Source organism: Triticum aestivum, chromosome 6B, assembly GCF_018294505.1.
Source record: "Triticum aestivum cultivar Chinese Spring chromosome 6B, IWGSC CS RefSeq v2.1, whole genome shotgun sequence".
Classification (NCBI taxonomy): Eukaryota; Viridiplantae; Streptophyta; class Magnoliopsida; order Poales; family Poaceae; genus Triticum; species Triticum aestivum.
In genome coordinates this window covers 63955643-63978415 of record NC_057810.1, presented here as the reverse complement: position 1 = coordinate 63978415, position 22773 = coordinate 63955643, and the positions used below count along the sequence as shown (strand labels likewise).

The 22773-nt window shown below is 44.7% G+C and overlaps 1 long non-coding RNA gene and 1 pseudogene across 16 annotated transcripts; one reads left to right on the top strand and one right to left on the bottom strand.

Moving 5' to 3' along the window:
- Window positions 1–1140: 1140 nt before the first annotated feature.
- On the bottom strand, window positions 1141–6189 carry LOC123135796 (uncharacterized). Of its 16 annotated transcripts, none has more exons than XR_006466214.1 (12): window positions 5753–6189; window positions 5411–5683; window positions 5205–5296; window positions 4958–5114; window positions 4800–4843; window positions 3997–4646; window positions 3606–3824; window positions 3108–3226; window positions 2432–2739; window positions 2134–2349; window positions 1853–1993; window positions 1175–1364 (listed from the first exon to the last, which is right to left on the bottom strand). It is a non-coding gene; the product is annotated as an uncharacterized lncRNA (long non-coding RNA). The 16 variants fall into 16 exon arrangements; XR_006466199.1 differs by having other exon boundaries at window positions 2134–2583; window positions 2648–2739; window positions 5753–6188; XR_006466206.1 differs by having other exon boundaries at window positions 2134–2739; window positions 3917–4063; window positions 4443–4646; window positions 5753–6187.
- A 64-nt stretch (window positions 6190–6253) lies between these two features.
- Window positions 6254–22773, top strand: part of LOC123138820 (uncharacterized) — a 152901-nt pseudogene continuing 136381 nt past the window's right edge.

The window sequence follows — 22773 nt, the reverse complement described above, 5'->3', positions numbered from 1 at the left end:
CCACGAGATCCCATCTCGGGGCCTGTTCTGGAGCTCCGCCGAAGGGGGCATCCATCACGGAGGGCTTCTACATCAACACCATAGCCCCTCCGATGAAGTGTGAGTAGTTTACTTCAGACCTTCGGGTCCATAGCTAGTAGCTAGATGGCTTCTTCTCTCTTTTTGGATCTCAATACAATGTTCTCCCCCTCTCTCGTGGAGATCTATTCGATCTAATCTTCTTTTTGCGGTGTGTTTGTTGAGACCGATGAATTGTGGGTTTATGATCCAGTATTATCTATGGAAACATTTGAATCTTCTCTGAATTCTTTTATGTATGATTGAGTTATCTTTGCAAGTTTCTTCGCATTATCCTTTTTGGTTTGGCCAACTAGATTGGTAGTTCTTGCAATGGGAGAAGTGCTTAGCTCTGGGTTCAATCTTGCAGTGTCCTTACCCAGTGATAGAAGGGGCAGCAAGGCACGTATTGTATTGTTGCCATCAAGGATAACAAAATGGGTTTTTTTATCATATTGCATGAATTTATCCCTCTACATCATGTCATCTTGCTTAAGGCGTTACTTTGTTTTTAACTTAATACTCTAGATGCATGCTGGATAGCGGTCGATGAGTGGAGTAATAGTAGTAGATCACTACTGGAATCTGGCACTTTGCCATCTGCCATGGCAGATGGCAAAGGCATGGTCGGCGGATGGCAAAGGCTTTGCCATCTGCCAGCAGATGGCAAACAGTTTGTCTGAAACCCTGCTAGCAAACGCTTCTTTGCCGTCTGCTGGCTGATGGCAAAGAGCATGTGACTTTGCCATCAGCTGGCAGATGGCAAAGCCTCTTAACGGGGTTAGCCCTATTAGAAGGCTAACGGCATACTTTGCCGTCTGCCAACAGATGGCAAAGGCTGCATGCTTTGCTGTCTACCAGCAGATGGCAAAGAGCTTTGCCATCTGCTGGCAAAGGGCCCAAATAAGCCAGCCCAAATTTTACATGTAGATGACACGTGGCCTCTTTGCCATCTTCTAGCAGATGGCAAAGCTCTTTGCCATCTGCCAGCAGATGGCAAAGTGCCTATATTGCCCCATTTAATTTTGTTTTTTTCTTATATCAATTCATTTTCACAGAAAATCAAACACAAATATATTTATATGACCAATATAGCATATTCAACACATATTACCAATAGTCATGAACACATATATATCGAACACATATCCAACACATGTTACCAATAGTAGCAAGTTTCATCCATACATATACATAGTTTCATCAATATTACACAGTTTCATCATAGGTAGCAAGTTTCACAAAGTCAAAACAAAAACTAAAGACAAGCACTCCATCAACCCAAGCTTCCGTGATCTGAAGCAAATCTACAAAATGGGAAAGAAGAATTAAAGTGTTTGCAGCAAATGATACAAATTTTAAAAGCAGATATTCAGAATCTTGTAAAGATAGATAGAAAGACGCATGAGATATATAGCAAGAAAATAGGCATGGCAGAAAAAACAAACATCCAATCTTCTGATGCAGATTTGGCAAGGACTCTCTAGCGGGAAAACTATTCCAATGGATGTGTGAACTCCTCACAACAGCAAGTCCAGTCTATAAATTATAACATGCAAACGGATTTACTAATAGGGGAAGTCCAGTAACACGTGTTGTAGTTACTCTCATTGGTGGATTCAGTATATTATAGTTTTTGCTGCATAGAAATCTAGTTCATTCATAAAAAAGATTCCAACACACCATCAGTAAAGAAACGTCATACATAGTTCTGAGGCTGCCTTGCCTCGTCCTGAATTTGACCCATAAATAGCTTAGAGAGACAATTGTAAATATATTGGGTAGGAGAAATTACCAAGGTGACTGTTGCTGTTGTTACTATTTCCGGCAAAAGGGCATGACCATCAACAGCAGCCACTGACTAATTATTCCTTCTCCAGCAGTACATAACTGTGAGGCACGCTTGTAATACGTAATCCCCAGTTTCAGCCATAAACTGCTATGAAGATAAAACTATAGATTCAGTGAGTGGATGGGCGAGTATTTGCTGTAAGTATCAACCACGTCAACAGGCATGGATAATGCAAATGGCTGTGACGGATAAACTATTCATTCATAAAAAAGATTCCAACACACCATCAGTAAAGAAACGTCATACATAGTTCTGAGGTCTACCTTGCCTCGTCCTGAATTTGACACATAAATAGCTTAGAGAGACAACTGTAAATATATTGGGTAAGAGAAATTACCCAAGGTGACTGCTGTTGTTGTTACTATTTCCGGCAAAAGGGCATGAGCATCAACAGCAGCCACTGACTAATTTTTCCTTCTCCAGCAGTACATAACTGCGAGCTTGTAATACGTAATCCCCAGTTTCAGCCATAAACAGCTAGGAAGATAAAACTATAGATTCAGTGAGAGGATGAGCGAGTACTTGCTGTAAGTATCAACCACATCAACAGGCATGGATAATGCAAATGGCAGTGACGGATAAACTATTTCTTGTCCCGGCAGCCAAATGTGCTTGCCGCCATCTTCTGGGTGCGATTAAATTTGACTTTGCTCATGTGTGCATCATGAATCTGCCTGAAGGAAGCAGGAAGGCAGTCAGCAAGAGAGAGATAAATGAAGGAGGAGGAAGTGGTTGTACTGGCCGACGGCGTTGGCTTGAAAAGGGTGAAAGTTGTGTGAGGCAAAAAATTGCAGAGAAAGGATTTGTATATAGCATCTTCTAGAAATAATCTGCAGACAACACAACAACACTAATGTTACTTAATCTATAAAAATTATTTGCATATAACATTTTATTCTATAGGAAAACTAAACTACAAAAACAGTAGCTACTGTAACTGATAGTGTATAATATGTAATATATTGTTTCCTAAATTCACTACCTTTAGCATTGCTCTGAACAATAAGCTGATATCCTCTATATATAAATTAATACTTTTTCAACTATAAATCCCACAATTTATGAAAAGAAATAACCATTGCATAAGTATTTTTTAAACATAATCTCAAACACATGGCGGCAATGTCCAAGTTCTAGCAGTTAGATGCAGGGCCATGTTGCAAATGTTTTTCTGTTGCGCTAGGAGTAAAGAATGCACCTGAAGTCGATTTGGTCCTCATCAAGTTGTTGACAACGAAGTCAGGTTGCTGCCAGCACAGGCTGGGTGGGCATCTTGTCCTTGCAGCTCATACTGATGTTTCTCCTTGCAGCATTGTCCTACGCCATGATGAGTATAATACTATGAGAAGCCTGCCTAATTTGATTATGCCCATCTTGAGTAAATAACAAAGAAATTAATTGAAAATATAAATGGTTGCATCATAAAATAGATTCAAATGGTTCAGTTTACTTACAATTAACATTGTCACCGAGTGAAAAATCAAATTATATAAACGAGAACAGAACCTAAATAAATCAATCTATCCAAAAAGAACCGAACAATGGCTTCACTGAAATTCCAAACACACTGTTCGTACTTTGTTCTCCCATGCTAGAGTCGATAAATACAACATTCAGAAAAATAAAATATATTTATCTATCAGCTGGTCAATTTTTTTCTATTGGAGTAATTGTTCGTTTTGATAAGAAAGAGGACCTTTTAGGGTTATCAGATGACCAATCCTGCCATATCAAAGCAAAGAACTGAAGTGGCCGCAAAATAAAGATGCAATCCCAACTCCCAGGGAATCTTAATCTTTGTATTATTAATCAGTAGGTGTAGCTAGTCCCTTTACATGGCACCGTTATTGGTAAGGGGAAACAATGCTTATGATGCTGTCAGCTGTTGGATGTTAGGTGTTTCTTTCTGCAAAATCTGAAAATTACACTAGAAAATCATGTCATCAAAGTGTCATAATACTCATAAATAAGATAAGTACAAAGGGTTCTTGTATGAAATTGGTCAACCTAAAGACTGGGAGATAATCGCTGGTAGAATCCTGAACATTCACTATAACATTGTAGTAAACAGGACAAGAGAGATTGACCTGCCTCACTCCTTGCTCAATAACTTCTATAATTCATGTTCTATGTCTTCACTGTAATAGTATCAGCCTACAAAGGTAATACTTATAACATCAGGAGATATAGTTGGTAAAGCATATAAAAAATATAGAAGAGGGTAAACATGACAAAGTTCATGCAGGACAGTACTTAATTTGATGCCAAATAATCAGTCCTTCGGATCTTTCTTTTTAAACAATACATTCAACAGAAACTTGGCAAGTCACATTACATGAGCTTTGACTAACAGGGATGAAATAAAACAGTAACCACTTTGCCAGTTTAAGTTTAACTTTTAAAAGTGAATAAACAAAGCACGATGTTGTCACGGCTCCACGGTAAATTAGTAGTACTGATTTGTTTTTCCAAATTCCTAGTTCCTACCAGTACAAAGATTACATAAGCACTGGGAAGTGGCTTGATCGATTACGATTATAGAACAACAGCCACGAATTCTGGCTAATATGCGATGAAGCATAATTCAGCAAATGGCAGGGAGGACCAATGGTAGTGGTAACTCTGGAGCCTCCTTGCAGCCCGTATGGGCCGTATCAGGTCGCCGTGGAGGAAAGAAAGGAAACCAGCAGTACATAGCTTGAATTCGACCTTGTATCGAGCATCCAAGCATTAGAATCTATAAATTAGACAAAGAACAAATCTGTACATGGGATAACATTGGACCGGAGTACAAAGTATGTAGTATAATATTGGTGAATGGTCAAATAATTGCTCAGGGGAGCAGCAAGAGGTACTGTATAGATTGGAAACATAGAAACCAGTGGATCACCTTCCAAATGGTTAATTCCTAAACTTTCTAATCCAACAGAACACCTGCATTTTTTGTGAGCACAAAGAACAGTATCAGTAAACAAAACAAATTCTAAAAGTGAAGGTTGGGGGAAGAGGAGGTGCATCAAACAGAGACAATTGGAACGAACTGAAGACCTGAACATCACCCATCGCTGCTGGAGATTGGTTTGCAAGAGTGAGGAGATTGGGAAAGGAGCAGCGGCCAGTCTGGGTTGTCCATTAGCCGTTGGATCAACTGGAAGAACCAAAGATACCAAGCAGTACGTCGCTAGAATTCCAACCTGGAGAGAATCTGTAATCATTTGAAACTATGAATTAGACGGAGGACATGTCAGTACATATTTAGATAGACAATAACTGAGAATTGGAACAAGCACATCACCTTAAACCAAACAGAGCTGGAACCTAAGCAACACCCATCACCTTGCTTTTGGACTGTGGTTTGCGAAACTGAGCAGAGTAGGAAAGGACCAGCTGCAAGTTTGGGATTTTATAGGCTGGGGTGAATATACAGAGATACGATTAACCTCTCAATTACAGGATTAACCTCGCAATCAATCAATTGGCATGAATAGCGATGAAACTGACCTTCCCGGAGCATCGATTGGCATTAATGACCCGATTAATCATCGTTCACGATTGAATCTCATGCCTGTTGGCCGCCGCACCCCAACCGGCTCCACCGCTGGCGCCCGTGCCCCATCCGGCCGCGCCGCTAGGGTCCGTTACCCATCCGACCGCGCCGCTAGGGTTCGTGCCCCATCCGGTCGCGCCGCTCGCGAGGGTCACCGGAGGAGCAGCGAGGCGAGCTCGGGACGGGCCTCCATGGAGGCCTCCTGGCCTCCTGGCGGCGGGGTACGTCTGCGGGGGAGAGAGAGGGGTGAGGGAGTAAGGGAGGAGAGGAGAGAGGGCGGTGGCGCAGGGGCTCACCATAGCTTGGGAGCGTCGCTCGGGCATCAATGGCGTCGGGGCTAGCTCCTCTGAGACATGGGGTCGCAGCTCCTTGAAGAAGGCGCGTCGGACAGCGGCGAAGATGGGATCCGGTGGGAAATAGACCGGGCTGATGGGGGCGGGGCGGTGGGCGGCCTGGATCCGGAGCAGCGACCGACGGGGACCGGCGCGGCCGGCCTTGATCCTTAGGGTGGCGGGCGGCGACCGGCGGGGAGGCGCAACTGGTCGGTCTTCTCCCTCACGGTGGGGCGGGAATGGACCGGCGGGATGGCCTATCCTCCGGCCATGTAGGGGAAACCGACGGCGGCGGCGACCGGTGAGGGCGGCGACGGCGACCGGTGAGGGTGGCGGGGAACCCTATCCAGCACGCACGGGAGTGGGCTGAGTCTGATTCGGGGTGGCTGGGTTTTTTTTTAGGGAGGCTGGGGGTTTTCTTTTCTTTATTTTTTCACTCTTTGCTTTTTTTTAGGAAGGAGAGAGATGGCAAAGAGGTGGGGCTGGTATGCCGTTACACTCTTGACGGCCACAGGATTTGCCAACCTCTTTGCCATCTGCTGGCAGATGGCAAAGATTATTTGCCATCCACTAGCAGATGGCAAAGAATTGGCTGATGGCAACCATGTTCTTTGTCGTTTGTCAGTTCTTTGCCATCTGTTTTTATAAGCAGATGGCAAAGACGTTCTTTGCCATCAGCTGGCAGATGGCAAAGAGCTAGCTGATGGCAAATTCCCTGTTTCCAGTAGTGGATGCAGAATCATTTCGATCTATTTGTCTCGGACGTGATGCCTATATAGATGACCATTACCTAGATATGCTCATAACTATGCTCAATTCTGTCAATTGCTCAACAGTAATTTGTTCACCCACCGTAGAATACTTATGCTCTTGAGAGAAGCCACTAGTGAAACCTATGGCCCCCGGGTCTATTCTCATCATATCAATCTCTATCGCTTTATTACTTACTTTGTTTTTACTTTGCCTTTTACTTTTCACTTTGCATCTATCTATCAAAAATACCAAAAATATTATTTATCATCTCTATCAGATCTCACTCTCGTAATTGACCGTGAAGGGATTGACAACCCCTAATTGTGTTGGTTGCGAGTAGCTATCGTTTTGTGTAGGTACGAGGGACTTGTGGGTGGTCTCCTACTGGATTGATACCTTGGTTCTCAAAAACTGAGGAAAATACTTACGCTACTTTGTTGCATCATCCTCTCCTCTTCGGGGAAATCCAACGCAGTTCTCAAGAGGTAGCAGCAAGCACTGGCGCCGCCTCGTCTCCGACCCCGGCTTCTTCCGCCGCTTCTGCCTCCGCCGCTGCCGCAACCCTCCCCTCCTTAGGTTCTTCGACAGGTTTAGTGGCCTCTCCTTCGTACCCACTCTAGAGGCCCCCAATCGCGTCCTCCCCTCCCCGGTGCTTCTCCTCCCACTGCGATGACTTCGACAGCTGCTCTGTGTCCCTTGATGTCTGCTACGTCTTGAGCTTACGTTGGTTTTCCTTGAAGAGGAAAGGGTGATGCAGCAATAGTAGCGTAAGTATTTCCCTCAGTTTTTGAGAACCAAGGTATCAATCCAGTAGGAGGCTCCTCAAAAGTCCCACGCACCTACACAAACAAACAAAGAACTCGCAACCAACGCAATAAAGGGGTTGTCAATCCCTTCACGGCCACTTGCTAAAGTGAGATCTAATAGAGATAGTATGATAAGATAAATATATTTTTGGTATTTTATAATATAGATGCAAAAAGTAAAGATGCAAATAAAAGTAGATTGGAAGCAAAGATGATAAGAGATAGACCCAGGGGCCATAGGTTTCACTAGAGGTTGCTCTCAAGATAGCATAAGTATTACGGTGGGTGAACAAATTACTGTCGAGCAATTGATAGAAAAGCGAATAGTTATGAGATTATCTAGGCATGTCATGTATATAGGCATCACGTCCGCAACAAGTAGACCGACTCCTGCCTGCATCTACTACTATTACTCCACACATCGACCGACTCCTGCCTGCATCTAGAGTATTAAGTTCATAAGAACAGAGTAACGCCTTAAGCAAGATGACATGATGTAGAGGGATAAACTCATGCAATATGATATAAACCCCATCTTTTTATCCTCGATGGCAACAATACAATACGTGCCTTGCAACCCTTTCTGTCACTGGGTAAGGACACCGAAAGATTGAACCCAAAGCTAAGCACTTCTCCCATTGCAAGAAAGATCAATCTAGTAGGCCAAACCAAACTGATAATTCGAAGAGACTTGCAAAGATAACTCAATCATACATAAAAGAATTCAGAGGAGATTCAAATATTTCTCATAGATAAACTTGATCATAAACCCACAATTCATCGGATCTCGACAAACACACCGCAAAAAGAGTTTACATCGAATAGATCTCCACAAGAGAGGGGGAGAACATTGTATTGAGATCCAAAAAGAGAGAAGAAGCCATCTAGATAATAACTATGGACCCGAAGGTCTGTGGTAAACTACTCACAACTCATCGGAGGGCTATGGTGTTCATGTAGAAGCCCTCCATGGTCGATGGCCCCTCCGGCAGAGCGCCGGCGAAGGCTCCAAGATGGGATCTCGCGGATACAGAAGGTTACGGCGATGGAAATTGTATTTCGGTGGCTCCCTGGATGTTTTCGGGGTACGTAGGCTTATATAGGAGGAAGAAGTACGTCGGTCACCGCCCGAGGGGCCCACGAGACAGGGGGTGCGCCCTACCCTCTCGTGGCCGCCTCAGCTGCTTCTTGACTTGCACTCCAAGGCCCCTAGATCACATTCGTTCCAAAAATTACGCTCCCGAAGGTTTCATTCCGTTTGGAGCCCGTTTGATATTCCTTTTCTTCAAAATACTGAAATAGCACTACAAAATAATACACTTCCGTTATGATACGTGTTTGTCACAGTAGGTCGTGTTTTTTGTCATGCATGTACACCCATGACGATCTTATGACAGAATCAAGATAGTCATACCTGTGCTGTCGTAGAAGTGTTCCATGACATTACCAAAATTATCATCACGGAAGTGTCCACTTCCATGCGATAAATCGCGCGTCACAGAAGTGCTTTCGTCAAGGGTGACCGACATGTGGCATCCACCGTAACGGAACACCGTTAAGCTATCGGGTCGGGTTTTGGATCCGATAACCCATTAACAGCCCCAACCAATGGGAAATTTCCACGTGTAAAATTCTTATTGGCCGGACGAAACACGTGTCAGCTCGTCAGTGGGTCAGATAGGCGCCTATGATATGTCGACACGTGCCACGACCCACCACTGGCCAATTTAGCTTACAAAGCCGACCCGTTTGACTTGGTCAAAAGTTAACGGGCTGGCCCATGAAAAGCCTGTTAATGGTCTCTTCGCAAATAGCCCATTTTACGGCCCGTTAAAGGAAATCGGCCCAACAACGTCATGTGGGCCGTCGAATATAACACCAGCCCATTTCACTTTCGGCCCATGTATGGCCCACGATGTCTTTCGGCCCATATGAGGCCTTCGTATCTTTCGGCCCTTTACAGGCCCATGCTAACTCTAGCCCATAATGAACAATAATTTTCTTTGTACCCGTTAACGACCCATGATTTACATGGGCCGTTTCCAGCCCGTGTTAGCTTTCGGTCTATTGACGGCCCATACGTTCTTGGGCTCCTTTTCGGCCCTCGATTACTTCCGGCCCGTTACTGGCCTGTTCCCCTAATGGGCCAAATTTGGCCCATGGCAAGAGTCGGCCCGTTACTGGCATGTTCCCCTAATGGGCCAAATTCGGCCCATGGCAAGAGTTGGCCCGTTACTGGCCTGTTACCCTAATGGGCCAAATTTGGCCCATGGCAAGAGTCGACCTGTTTCTGGCCTGTTAACCCGTTGCGCCGTTTCCAGACCGTCCTATATTCTGGCCCATTAATGACCCGTTATGCCTGTGATAGAATTAAGCCTTTGCAGTCCTACGGCCTGTTAACGGCCCGTTACTGTGCTGGGCCGATACCAATTACGCCCGATTACGGCCCATGTAGACCCATTTATCCGACGGCCCGAGGCCCATCGATTACAAGCCCATTTATCGACGGCCCGAGGCCCACCGATTATAGGCCCATTTATCGACGGCCCGTAGGAGACCCATGGATCCTACGGCCCGTATATGGCCCATGGTAGTTGAGGCCACTAGCAAACCAGGGAAAAAGAAGACTAGGAAATAAATAAGGCCGAAACTAATGCTAGGCTATTAAGGCGATTGCACATATTACATCCACTCGACATCAAAGATTGCCACCAGTGCAAATATAGGGAACACCCTACACTATGCAAAGATGGCTTGCTGTTTTCTTCAGCCGGTGGCTGCATGTTAAGAATAAATTTTGTATCGCACCGAAACAAACTACAACTATATAACAAAAGGAAGGTTGGCATAAAACTTAACAGTCTAGCAGATAAATGCACCACCAGAAGTTCAGAAGCTCAGTTCATTTGACCTGACTGTTACGTTTTCATGTTGTATTGTCCGATGGAGCACCATAACCTTCGCCTTCATTTCCCCTAGGCTCCTGAACAACATAGCAAATGTCTGATAGTCTGGTTTCAAAACCATGCATATCTTGACGACATTGAGCAATGTTTCTCCTTGTTTCACAAAGGGTCTCTGTTAGGGAATGGACTTGTGTCTGGAGCGCAGATACAACATTGCTTTGAGCTTGCATATCTTGATCATGAGGCAGTTTGGACGATATTGCCTTAACAACCAACCCAGTATTACGCAGGAACGTGCTTTTGGCACTGTTAGTGGACAGGTACTGACCCACTGCAGCAAGAGCTGACATTGCGGTTATAGTTGCCTCGCCACCTTCAGAAGGTGGCGGTTCCACCATTTTTTCCATAGCTCGCTGAAAAGTTGAGGTTTTACATTAGTAGTACCAGAACAGAAGATATTAAGGAGGCAGCAAAACCAAACAAAATAGCTTTGGTCTATATACAGAACTTATTCTGGTGAACCCATGTAAAATATTAGTTGTATTTTATTGCAAAGTACATAATAAAACCAGGTTCCAAACATATGACCATGTACCATCGCTAATGTATTGTCTATTTCTTCACATTGTATTGAGGGCTAAGGATAAAGAGACGAAGTTTATAATACGGTAAGCATAGTATGACATCATTCATATCACAAAACAACTGAGAACAGACAAACAGGCAATTGTAACATTGTGTGGGCAAGTCCAGCACGGAACTAGATTACGGGTCAAGATCAAAGGAACATCACTCCTCTCTTTTAAACCTTGTAAGGTGCAATGATACGCTAAGACAATTGTGTATAAAATTGAAAAGAGTAATAGACATTGGCTGCAAACCATGCAGTTCAAGGCACAAGTCAGAGTAAGTAGTAGTTAAAAGGCATGAGGATTAAGGACTTACAACAGCGGCTTTGACTGGTGTAGTCATGCCCTTCTTCTTGCTGGTGTGACAGTCCTTGAAGATTTCCACAACATTTGGTTCAGGTACTTTTTGGTCCTTGCGGGCTTTCCTCTGCATTTCGAACAAGTCAATATAGATCTGATAATATGGTACAGCGAAAAGAGTGAAACAACAGCTAATTACAAGAGCCTCGCAGTGTGCAATATAGCTACGAGATCCTGTCGTCTGTTGGAATTTCACTTTCGTACGGTTGGCCTTGTTCTTTGAACAGTTCACCTACAAGAAGATAGATTTGTGTGGCACATGCGTAAATAGGACTTCAACATGTGATCTGATCACATATATATAATGTACCTGATACTTCGGATCAGACCAGTGTTTAACAAGGCCCCTCCAGTCTTCATCCGATATATTTTCCACTGGAGATGTTTGGGAAAGTTCACTGTTAGCCTTGCCTTCAAAGTGAGTTTTCCTCAAGTTATACCGATACTGTCGCAGAGCAGACTTGAAAACATGGGTGCAAGCTTGTCTGGTTGCATCATCTTGGCTATCCAACTTGAACCTCATCTGTTGAAAATTATGGGAGTCTCATTATCAGCAACCTAGAAAGTATGGGACAGAGCAAGACGATATTACTAGTTTCCATACATAACCATACTTACAGATAAATGGTCGAGGAAGGTGTTGAACTGGGTTTCGTCTTTGTCATTCCTGTACTGAATCCATGTTGGGAGGATACGTACATGACACCTAACGGCAACCGCTGCCTCTGATACTAACTTGGCTGACTCTGTAGCATCACGTGGCCTTTTTAAACCTGCCTCAAAACGGATCTCCATTCTTCCTCCTCTAGATTTAGTTAACCTATCGAGCATTATCCCTGATGTTTGTTTCCTCTTGCGCCTAGGTGCTAGTCCAACAACAAACATAGGAAGTGTTAGTGTACATCAAACTGTGAGACTACATATAAAGAAGCATGCAACTGTAACTTGACTCCAGCAACTACCTTCTTGCTGTTGAAGCTCACAAGGTTCATCTGATATTGCCAACTCGTCTTGTGTCAAGAGTGCTTGGGAAGTAGTGTCAGGTGGCAAGGGAGCTTGGGAACGTGCTGCTAGCTCAGTTGACGCACGAGTAAGTCGTGCAGCTGGTAGTACTGTGGTAGGTGTTGCAAGAACTAGGGCTGTCTCTGCTTGTTTGGTGGCAGCTATTTGTTTCTGTTTGGCTTTTTTTGCAACTCGTGTAGCATGGGATGCCGTGTTTGTAGAATTTTCCGCTGGACTTTGACCTTCTATTGCACCATCAGTACCAGCAGAATCTGCAGGATTCATCCGCTTCTCATTCCCTGCCATTCTGTGTTTCTTCCTCTTTCTCTGTGCCATGTTAAGTCAAGCCGACAAGAAAAACGAATAACAATTTAGTTCTTCAGAACAAATTGATGCGTGATGCAGACGAACTGAACTTTGATGTTAGACAACCACATGATAGGAGGATGTAATATGTATGAAAAACAGGACGGAAGAGATAACCAGAACTATGATGTGTAAACTAAGAAGAAGACATTTCACCAAATTAGAAGCAATGCAATGGAAGGTAGACACCATATGAAAGATGCTACAAATATCGCTCTGCCAAGTTAACAGTGTCTCATCATAAATGGCGTTTAAACAAATGTGAAGCAGTACAAGAAATAAATCATATGCAAGATGCAAACAACATCACACTACCATGTTAGAGGTCTCTCGTCATTAGTGCCATTGCATATTCACAGCATTGCATATTCACAGCTTATGATGTGTAAACTAAGGAGAAGGCATTTCAACAAATTAGAAGCAATGAAAGCTAGACACCATATGAAAGATGCAACGAATATCACTCTACCAAGTTAAAACTGTCTCGTCATAAGTGCCATTTCAACAAATTAGTAGTACAAGCTAGAAAAGAATGTGAGATGTAACCTATATCACACTCCGAAGTCAAACGTGTCTTATGATAAGTGATTGTTGCAGGTTACACAACAGTAGTAATTTGATGTAAGAACATGGTGTGATAGACAGATATTGTATGTTCTAGAAACAGGAACACGTGTCTTATTCAAGTATAATGTGTAAAGTAAGCAGATGGAATTCAACAAAATTAGAAGCAATACAAGCTAGACATCACACATAACATGCAACCACATATAACAGTGCCAAGTTAGAGGGAGCACCGGTGATGCTGCACTAGGGGAGACGTGCTCATCATAAACACAGCTTTGTTGAGTGTCTATGCATGTGTTGTCTTGGAAATCATCTTGGGGGTGTGGAGGAGTAGAAACTGTAGAGGCCCTCCGTTCGGAAGGAGCACCTTTATCCGCTGCCTTGCTAACTTCCTTCCGCTTTATTGATTTTGAATTGTCAAGTAAAACCGACAAGAAAAAGCAATAAAATTCTCTCTTCAGAACTCATTCATGCATGATACTGACAATCACTACTTTGATGTAAGGCAAACACATGATACCAGGATGGAATATGTACGAAAAACAGGACGGCATGGCATGTTCACAACTGTTTGTGTAAACTAAGCAGAAACCATTCCAGCAAATAAGAAGCAATGCAAGCTAGACACCACATGAAAGATGCAACCAATATGACTCTGCCAAGTTAAAAGCGTCCCATCATAAATGGAATTTCAACAAATTAGAAGCAGCGCATGCTATAAATCATATGAAAGATGCAACTAATATCGCACTGCATATACTAAAGGTGTCTCGTCATATTGATTGATGCGGGATACAAAAAACAATAGTTTTATGTAAGGACATGCTTAATAGACAGATGTACTATGTACTAAATACAGGAAGGCATGTCACATTAACAGGTATAATGTATAAGCTAAGCAGACTAGCACATGCAGTTTAACCAGATTGGAAGAATTACAATCTAGACACCATATGCAACATGCAACCACATATCACGCTGCCAAGTTAGAGCAAGCACCTGCGATGCTAGTGTAGGGGAAATGCTGTAATCAACTACAGAGCTACGTTCACTATCTTCATCTAGCATTTCTGTTTCTTGAGAATCATGTCGAGAGGCTGACGCTGCATTCTCTAAATGAGGAGTAGTCCCCTTGCCTGCCTGCCTTGTCATAAGTGATTGATGAGGGATACACAAGAACATTAGTTTGATGTAAGAACATGGTTAATACACAGATGTACTAGTATGTACCAAAAACAGAAAGACATGTCATATTCAAAGGTATAATGTGTAAGCTAAGCAGATGCAATTTAGCCAAATTGGAAGCAATACAAGCTAGACATCCGGCTGGAGTGGTGAGCATGATCATCTAGGACCTGAGAGCCTGGTGGGAGGTGGGCTGCTTCGCCACCATCGCAGCTTTTTAGTTGGCTTCCAAGTGATGCCTATCTTTGCTGGGCTTGTCACTGGCTCGGCCAGTTCCCTGACTAGCTATTTGTCTTCCGGTGCTCACGGGATGGTGGTTCATGTAAAAAATATATCTTTCCTTATCTTACCGACTTCGGCCTTTTGAATACAAGCTAGACACCATATGGAACATGCAACCACATATGACACCGTGAAGTTAAAGCAAGCACCTGGGATGGTGGTTCATTGCGAGCGAGGTCGTCAACTCCAGAGCTACGTTTACCGTCTCCATATGCTGACCCTGCACCCTTTATAGCGCTGTAACATGTCGTGCATACCCATGAAGAAAGCTGGCGCGACTTCTCTCTTTTCTTTGCTGCTTCTCTTTCGGCAGACTCTGAAATACCCTTGCATAAAAACACAATAGTGAGAGTATGGGTGAAGTGTGTGCAGAACTAGTGCACTGTAAAAGTAGTAGATAGCAGGCGGCTGAAAAATAAATGATAGGAGACATATGATATCTCTACAACATTGCATGGCAAACAAAATTAGATTCTACTCCGTATGATTTTGTAATATATGAGCACAGGAAATGCAGGTACTCCTCCAGCACACCACCACATGTGGTCATATCTAAGATAACAGTCGACTGAAAATAAATAGGTCAGTCGATTTTTTTAATGAACCGTCCGATCTATAAGGAACGGGCAGATGGCCTTCGTCTACCTCCCGCCAGTCACTGTTGACGATCTTTCTCGAACCGCCAGCGACCACCGGCCCAGACCCCTGCCTCCGCCGCCCCGCCCTCCCATCGACCTCACACCACCGCCGTGCTTGGCAGCGCCCCCAGGCCATCCCTTTAATCCCGGCCGACCTCCAGATCGGGCGCTAGTAGCTCTAGGCCGCACACGCCCCTAAGATAAACACCAAGGCGCTGCTTCCCCGGCGTAATAGGCGTACTAGCGCCTGTTACACCGGGGAATGCTTCCGTTAATTGGGAATCAACTGGCCAGAAATTGAAATTCAGGGGGGCGACGGACCTCTAGCTAAGGTGAAATAGTATATGAGGAAAAACCTTGTGCATCGCGAGTTACTAGGAACATCTAGTATCAAGAAGAAGCGGTCAACTAGTGTCTTCTGTGGGATGAATACCGTGCAAGCAGAGATGCAAGATTTGCACGAATAAGGGAAGAGGAGTACCTTTTTCGGTTGCCGATGTGGTCACCTCCACATGTCGCGCCGATCTTCTTCTTTTTACCGGGGAAACCGATGTTCTGGAGGGTGCAGGCTTGGACGAACCCATGGCCAAATTGTTGACTGTGTTGCCGTGGCCGTATGTCGGCGGAGGGGAAGCAGATCCGAGGAGACGAAGGACGGCGTAGCAGGAACACTCCGGTGCGGTGGAGGGTGGCGAAGTTGGAGCGGCAGCGGTGAGGCGCAGGACGGCGTGGTTGAACTGGCTCGGGTACGGACGGCTCGGCCTCGGCTTCAACTACTAGCCGTGGAGGGCGTTGCGGTTGAGGTTGCGGTGGACGACGACGTTGGGGTATCGGCTCCGGCGTGATGGAGGAGGGCGGCGGTTGATGGGTGGGATGGGGTGGCGGACGGAGGACGCCGGGGTTTCGCGGCTGGTGGAGAGGTAGTTTTGGCGCCCACGGAGTACGAATGGGGAATCGGACGGGTGGGGGGGACCATGTTTCGGTCTAGGACACACTTGTTTTTGGCTTTTTTGAACAGAAGATGGGATGCGCTTGTTTGAAATTTGGGGAAAGTACAAACTTTGCCCCCTCTTAAATTTTGGACCTACTGCGGGTCGGGGGTAGGATGGTAATCCCAGGTGTCCCAAATAGTGGGCGGGAGCGATTTCGGCCGCGCGCATGTGTGCTTAGGCGGCCATTGTGTATGAATGTTTTTCGGAGGCGGTTGCGTGGCGTCAAGATGAAGCTACAAACCTACCCCAGTTTAGACCTTTGGACGTCGGGCCGGTAGGTTTCACGGGTCGGAGTTATTAGAAAAGTAATGTCCTTGTACTACCAAACATTGGTCTCACGCAGTTTCGGGCGAGTAGAGGCTCTTTTAGCACTTCGTTCGAAATTTTGAAACACAAGCATTCACATTTAGAATACTCTTGAACTATCAGGATTGACCTAAATAGACAACGTTATATTTGACCTTGTATGTTTGAAAACCTCATTAAATTATCCGCTTCTTTTTGTAATTTTGACACTTGAAAATCCTATAACTACGATTATTTTGGAATGGAGGAGCTAAATTTGAATCTATTTTGTACACGACTACATATGCTATTATGTACAAAATCAGAGCAAAGATTGGTGCCCCCATAATTTACGTATGGTTTACAAATTCCATGGTATCAAATTCAAATAATTGAATGGACTTCATGTTGAATTCGATTTTTTTAAACCACCTTAAGTTGAATTCAAATGTATGCTAGTTCATAGGTAGCTATTTATAATGTCCATTGTGTAACTTTCGTATGTATAATGTGCTTTACACACACAACATGAACTATAATCACGTTTATATTCGATTGCTAAAGCGATGCATTGTCTCGAGTTCAAAATACTAACTATGTGGATCAATTGTGTCGAATAATAACATATACATGCTCAAATTCGATAGAATCTAGATGTCTGATGGATCAATGACCGCTCCTTACGCGGATTGCAAATATCATGATCCCATCCTAATATTTGGATACAATTTATATCTTTAATCAATGTGTAGAGCAGTCTTTTACGTGTAGTTTCACTCTCCATCGGTGGTCTCTCACACATGCTCACACACTCTCTCCCGAGGTGTCTTTCTCGCACACATGCTCTAGATATAACCCTCCCTCCCTCTCGTAACCATTTACAACTGTTTTCACTAACCTTTATCACAAGCACTCTTCCTCTCGCAAACTTACACACGCACAATCCTCATCGACCCTATCTATATACATGGACCTGCCTACGTGTCTCATGTACGCACATTATCTTTACGCATGTCTCTCACGCATTGTCTCACACCTCTCTTCCTAATCGACGAGTATGATTCTAGCAGAGCATTCTGTAGGATGCCCTTAAAATTAGGTTGGATGAATAGTAATATTAGAGATAAAGGGGTTACCTTAGTCCGGGAACCTAGGGTTACAGATCCTAGCCGGCTTTGTCAGTGGACACAGAGTCCTTCACAATTCCGCTATCTTTGTCTTGTACGACTAGTCATCCATGGGTCTTCCTAAATGTGTCATGGGCCGACCAATGCGGTGTTGGAAATATACCCTAGAGGCAATAATAAAAGGATTATTATTATATTTCCTTGTTCATGATAATTGTCTTTTATTCATGCTATAATTGTATTATCCGGAAATCGTAATACACGTGTGAATACATAGACCACACTATGTCCCTAGTGAGCCTCTAGTTGACTAGCTCGTTGATCAACAGATAGTCATGGTTTCCTGACTATGGACATTGGATGTCATTGATAACGGGATCACATCATTAGGAGAATGATGTGATGGACAAGACCCAATCCTAAGCATAGCACAAGATCGTGTAGTTCGTTTTGCTAGAGCTTTTCCAATGTCAAGTATCTCTTCCTTAGACCATGAGATCGTGTAACTCCCGGATACCGTAGGAGTGCTTTGGGTGTACCAAACGTCACAACGTAACTGGATGACTATAAAGGTGCACTACAGGTATCTCCGAAAGTGTCTATTGGGTTGACACGGATCGAGACTGGGATTTGTCACTCCGTATAACGGAGAGGTATCTCTGGGCCCACTCAGTAATGCATCATCATAATGAGCTCAAAGTGACCAAGTGTCTGGTCACAGGATCATGCATTACGGTACGAGTAAAGTTACTTGCCGGTAACGAGATTGAACGAGGTATTGGGATACCGACGATCGAATCTCGGGCAAGTAACATACCGATTGACAAAGGGAATTGTATACGGGGTTGCTTGAATCCTCGACATCGTGGTTCATCCGATGAGATCATAGAGGAGCATGTGGGAGCCAACATGGGTATCCAGATCCCGCTGTTGGTTATTGACCGGAGAGCGGTCTCGGTCATGTCCGCGTGTCTCCCGAACCCGTAGGGTCTACACACTTCAGGTTCGGTGACGCTAGGATTGTAAAGATATCAGTATGCAGCAAACCGAAAGTTGTTTAGAGTCCCAGATGAGATCCCGGACATCACGAGGAGTTCCGGAATGGTCCGGAGGTAAAGAATTATATGTGGGAAGTCGAGTTTCGGCCATCGGGAAAGTTTCGGGGGTTACCGGTATTGTACCGGGACCACCGGAAGGGTCCCGGGGGTCCATCGGGTGGGGCCACCCATCCCAGAGGGCCCCATGGGCTGAAGTGGGAGGGGAACAAGCCCTTGGTGGGCTGGTGCGCCCCCCTGGGCCCCCCTCTACGCCTAGGGTTGGGAACCCTAGGGGAGGGGGCGCCTCCACTTGCCTTGGGGGGAAAGTCTCCCCCCTGGCTGCCGCCCCCCAGGAGATCCCATCTCCTAGGGCCGGCGCCCCCTAGGGTCCCTATATAAAGAGGGGGTGGGAGGGCAGCCGGACCCCTGACACCTGGCGCCTCCCTCCCCCCTTTGCTACACCTCTTCCTCCCGTAGTCGCTTGGCGAAGCCCTGCCGGAACCCTGCTGCATCCACCACCACGCCGTCGTGCTGCTGGATCTTCATCAACCTCTCCTTCCCCCTTGATGGATCAAGAAGGAGGAGACGTCACGCTGACCGTACGTGTGTTGAACACGGAGGTGCCGTCCGTTCGGCGCTAGGATCTCCGGTGATTTGGATCATGACGAGTACGACTCCCTCAACCCCGTTCTCTTGAACGCTTCCGCTTGCGATCTACAAGGGTATGTAGATGCACTCCTCTCTCTCGTTGCTAGATGAACTCATAGATTGATCTTGGTGAATGTAGGAATTTTTTTATTTTATGCAACGTTCCCCAACAGTGGCATCATGAGCTAGGTCTATGCGTAGTTCTCTATTGCACGAGTAGAACACAAATCTGTTGTGGGCGTAGATGTTGTTAACTTTCTTGCCACTACTAGTCTTATTTTGCTTCAGCGGTATTGTGGGATGAAGCGGCCCGGACCGACCTTACACGTACGCTTACGTGAGACCGGTTCCACCGACTGACATGCACTAGTTGCATAAGGTGGCTAGCGGGTGTCTGTCTCTCCCACTTTAGTTGGAGCGGATTCGATGAAAGGGTCCTTATGAAGGGTAAATAGAAGTTGACAAATCACGTTGTGGTTATTCGTAGGTAAGAAAACGTTCTTGCTAGAACCCTATTGCAGCCACGTAAAAGATGCAACAACAATTAGAGGACGTCTAACTTGTTTTTGCAGCAATTGCTTTGTGATGTGATATGGCCAAAAGTTGTGATGAATGATGAATATTGTGATGTATGAGATCATGTTCTTGTAATAGGAATCACGACTTGCATGTCGATGAGTATGACAACCGGCAGGAGCCATAGGAGTTGTCTTAATTATTGTATGACCTGCGTGTCAATGATTAACGCCATGTAATTACTTTACTTTATTGCTAAACCGTTAGCCATAGTAGTAGAAGTAATAGTTGGCGAGCAACTTCATGAAGACACGATGATGGAGATCATGATGATGGAGATCATGGTGTCATGCCGGTGACGAAGATGATCATGGAGCCCCGAAGATGGAGATCAAAGGAGCTATATGATATTGGCCATATCATGTCACTACTATATAATTGCATGTGATGTTTATTATGTTTATGCATCTTGTTTACTTAGAACGACGGTAGTAAATAAGATGATCCCTTATAATAATTTCAAGAAAGTGTTCCCCCTAACTGTGCACCGTTGCTAAAGTTCGTCGTTTCGAAGCACCACGTGATGATCGGGTGTGATAGATTCCTACGTTCACATACAACGGGTGTAAGACAGTTTTACACATGCAAAAACACTTAGGTTAACTTGACGAGCCTAGCATGTACAGACATGGCCTCGGAACACAGAGACCGAAAGGTCGAACATGAGTCGTATGGAAGATACGATCAACATGGAGATGTTCACCGATGATGACTAGTCCGTCTCACGTGATGATCGGACACGGCCTAGTCGACTCGGATCATGTAACACTTAGATGACTAGAGGGATGTCAAATCTGAGTGGGAGTTCATTAAATAATTTGATTAGATGAACTTAATTATCATGAACTTAGTCTAAAATCTTTGCAAAATATGTCTTGTAGATCAAATGGCCAACGCTCATGTCAACATGAACTTCAACGCGTTCCTAGAGAAAACCAAGCTGAAAGATGATGGCAGCAACTATACGGACTGGGTCCGGAACCTGAGGATCATCCTCATAGCTGCCAAGAAAGCATATGTCCTAGAAGGACCGCTAGGTGAAGCACCCATCCCAGAGAACCAAGACGTTATGAATGCTTGGCAGTCACGTGCTGATGATTACTCCCTCGTTCAGTGCGGCATGCTTTACAGCTTAGAACCGGGGCTCCAAAAGCGTTTTGAGCAACACGGAGCATATGAGATGTTCGAGGAGCTGAAACTAGGTTTTCCAAGCTCATGCCCGGGTCGAGAGATATGATGTCTCCGACAAGTTCTATAGTTGTAAGATGGAGGAAAATAGTTCTGTCAGTGAGCACATACTCAAGATGTCTGGGTTGCACAACCGCCTGTCCCAGCTGGAACATTAACCTCCCAGACGAGGCGGTCATTGACAGAATCCTCCAGTCGCTCCCACCAAGCTACAAGAGCTTTGTGATGAACTACAATATGCAGGGGATGGTGAAAGACCATTCCTGAAGTATTTTCAATGCTGAAGTCAGCAGAGGCTGAAATCAAGAAAGAACATCAAGTGTTGATGGTCAATAAGACCACTAAGTTCAAGAAGGGCAAGGGTAAGAAGAACTTCAAGAAGGACGGCAAAGATGTTGCCGCGCCCGGTAAGCCAGTTGCCGGGAAGAAGTCAAAGAATGGACCCAAGCCTGAGACTGAGTGCTTTTATTGCAAAGGGAAGGGTCACTGGAAGCGGAACTGCCCCAAATACTTAGCGGACAAGAAGGCCGGCAACACTAAAGGTATATGTGATATACATGTAATTGATGTGTACCTTACCAGTACTCGTAGTAACTCCTGGGTATTTGATACCGGTGCCGTTGCTCATATTTGTAACTCACAGCAGGAGCTGCGGAATAAGCGGAGACTGGCGAAGGACGAGGTGACGATGCGCGTCGGGAATGGTTCCAAGGTCGATGTGATCGCCGTCGGCACGCTACCTCTACATTTACCTACGGGATTAGTTTTAAACCTCAATAATTGTTATTTAGTGCCAAGTTTGAGCATGAACATTGTATCTGGATCTCGTTTAATACGAGATGGCTACTCATTTAAATCCGAGAATAATGGTTGTTCTATTTATATGAGAGATATGTTTTATGGTCATGCCCCGATGGTCAATGGTTTATTCTTAATGAATCTCGAACGTAATGTTACACATATTCATAGTGTGAATACCAAAAGATGTAAAGTTGATAACGATAGTCCCACATACTTGTGGCACTGCCGCCTTGGTCACATTGGTGTCAAGCGCATGAAGAAGCTCCATGCTGATGGACTTTTAGAGTCTCTCGATTATGAATCATTTGACACATGCGAACCATGCCTCATGGGCAAAATGACCAAGACTCCGTTCTCCGGAACAATGGAGCGAGCAACCAACTTATTGGAAATCATACATACTGATGTGTGCGGTCCAATGAGCGTTGAGGCTCGCGGAGGATATCGTTATGTTCTCACTCTCACTGATGACTTGAGTAGATATGGGTATGTCTACTTGATGAAACACAAGTCTGAGACCTTTGAAAAGTTCAAGGAATTTCAGAATGAGGTAGAGAATCAACGTGACCGAAAGATAAAGTTCTTACGATCAGATCGTGGAGGAGAATATTTAAGTCACGAATTTGGTACGCACTTAAGGAAATGTGGAATCGTTTCACAACTCACGCCGCCTGGAACACCTCAGCGTAACGGTGTGTCCGAACGTCGTAATCGCACTCTATTGGATATGGTGCGATCTATGATGTCTCTTACCGATTTACCGCTATCATTTTGGGGATACGCTCTAGAGACAGCTACATTCACTTTAAATAGGGCTCCGTCTAAATCCGTTGAGAC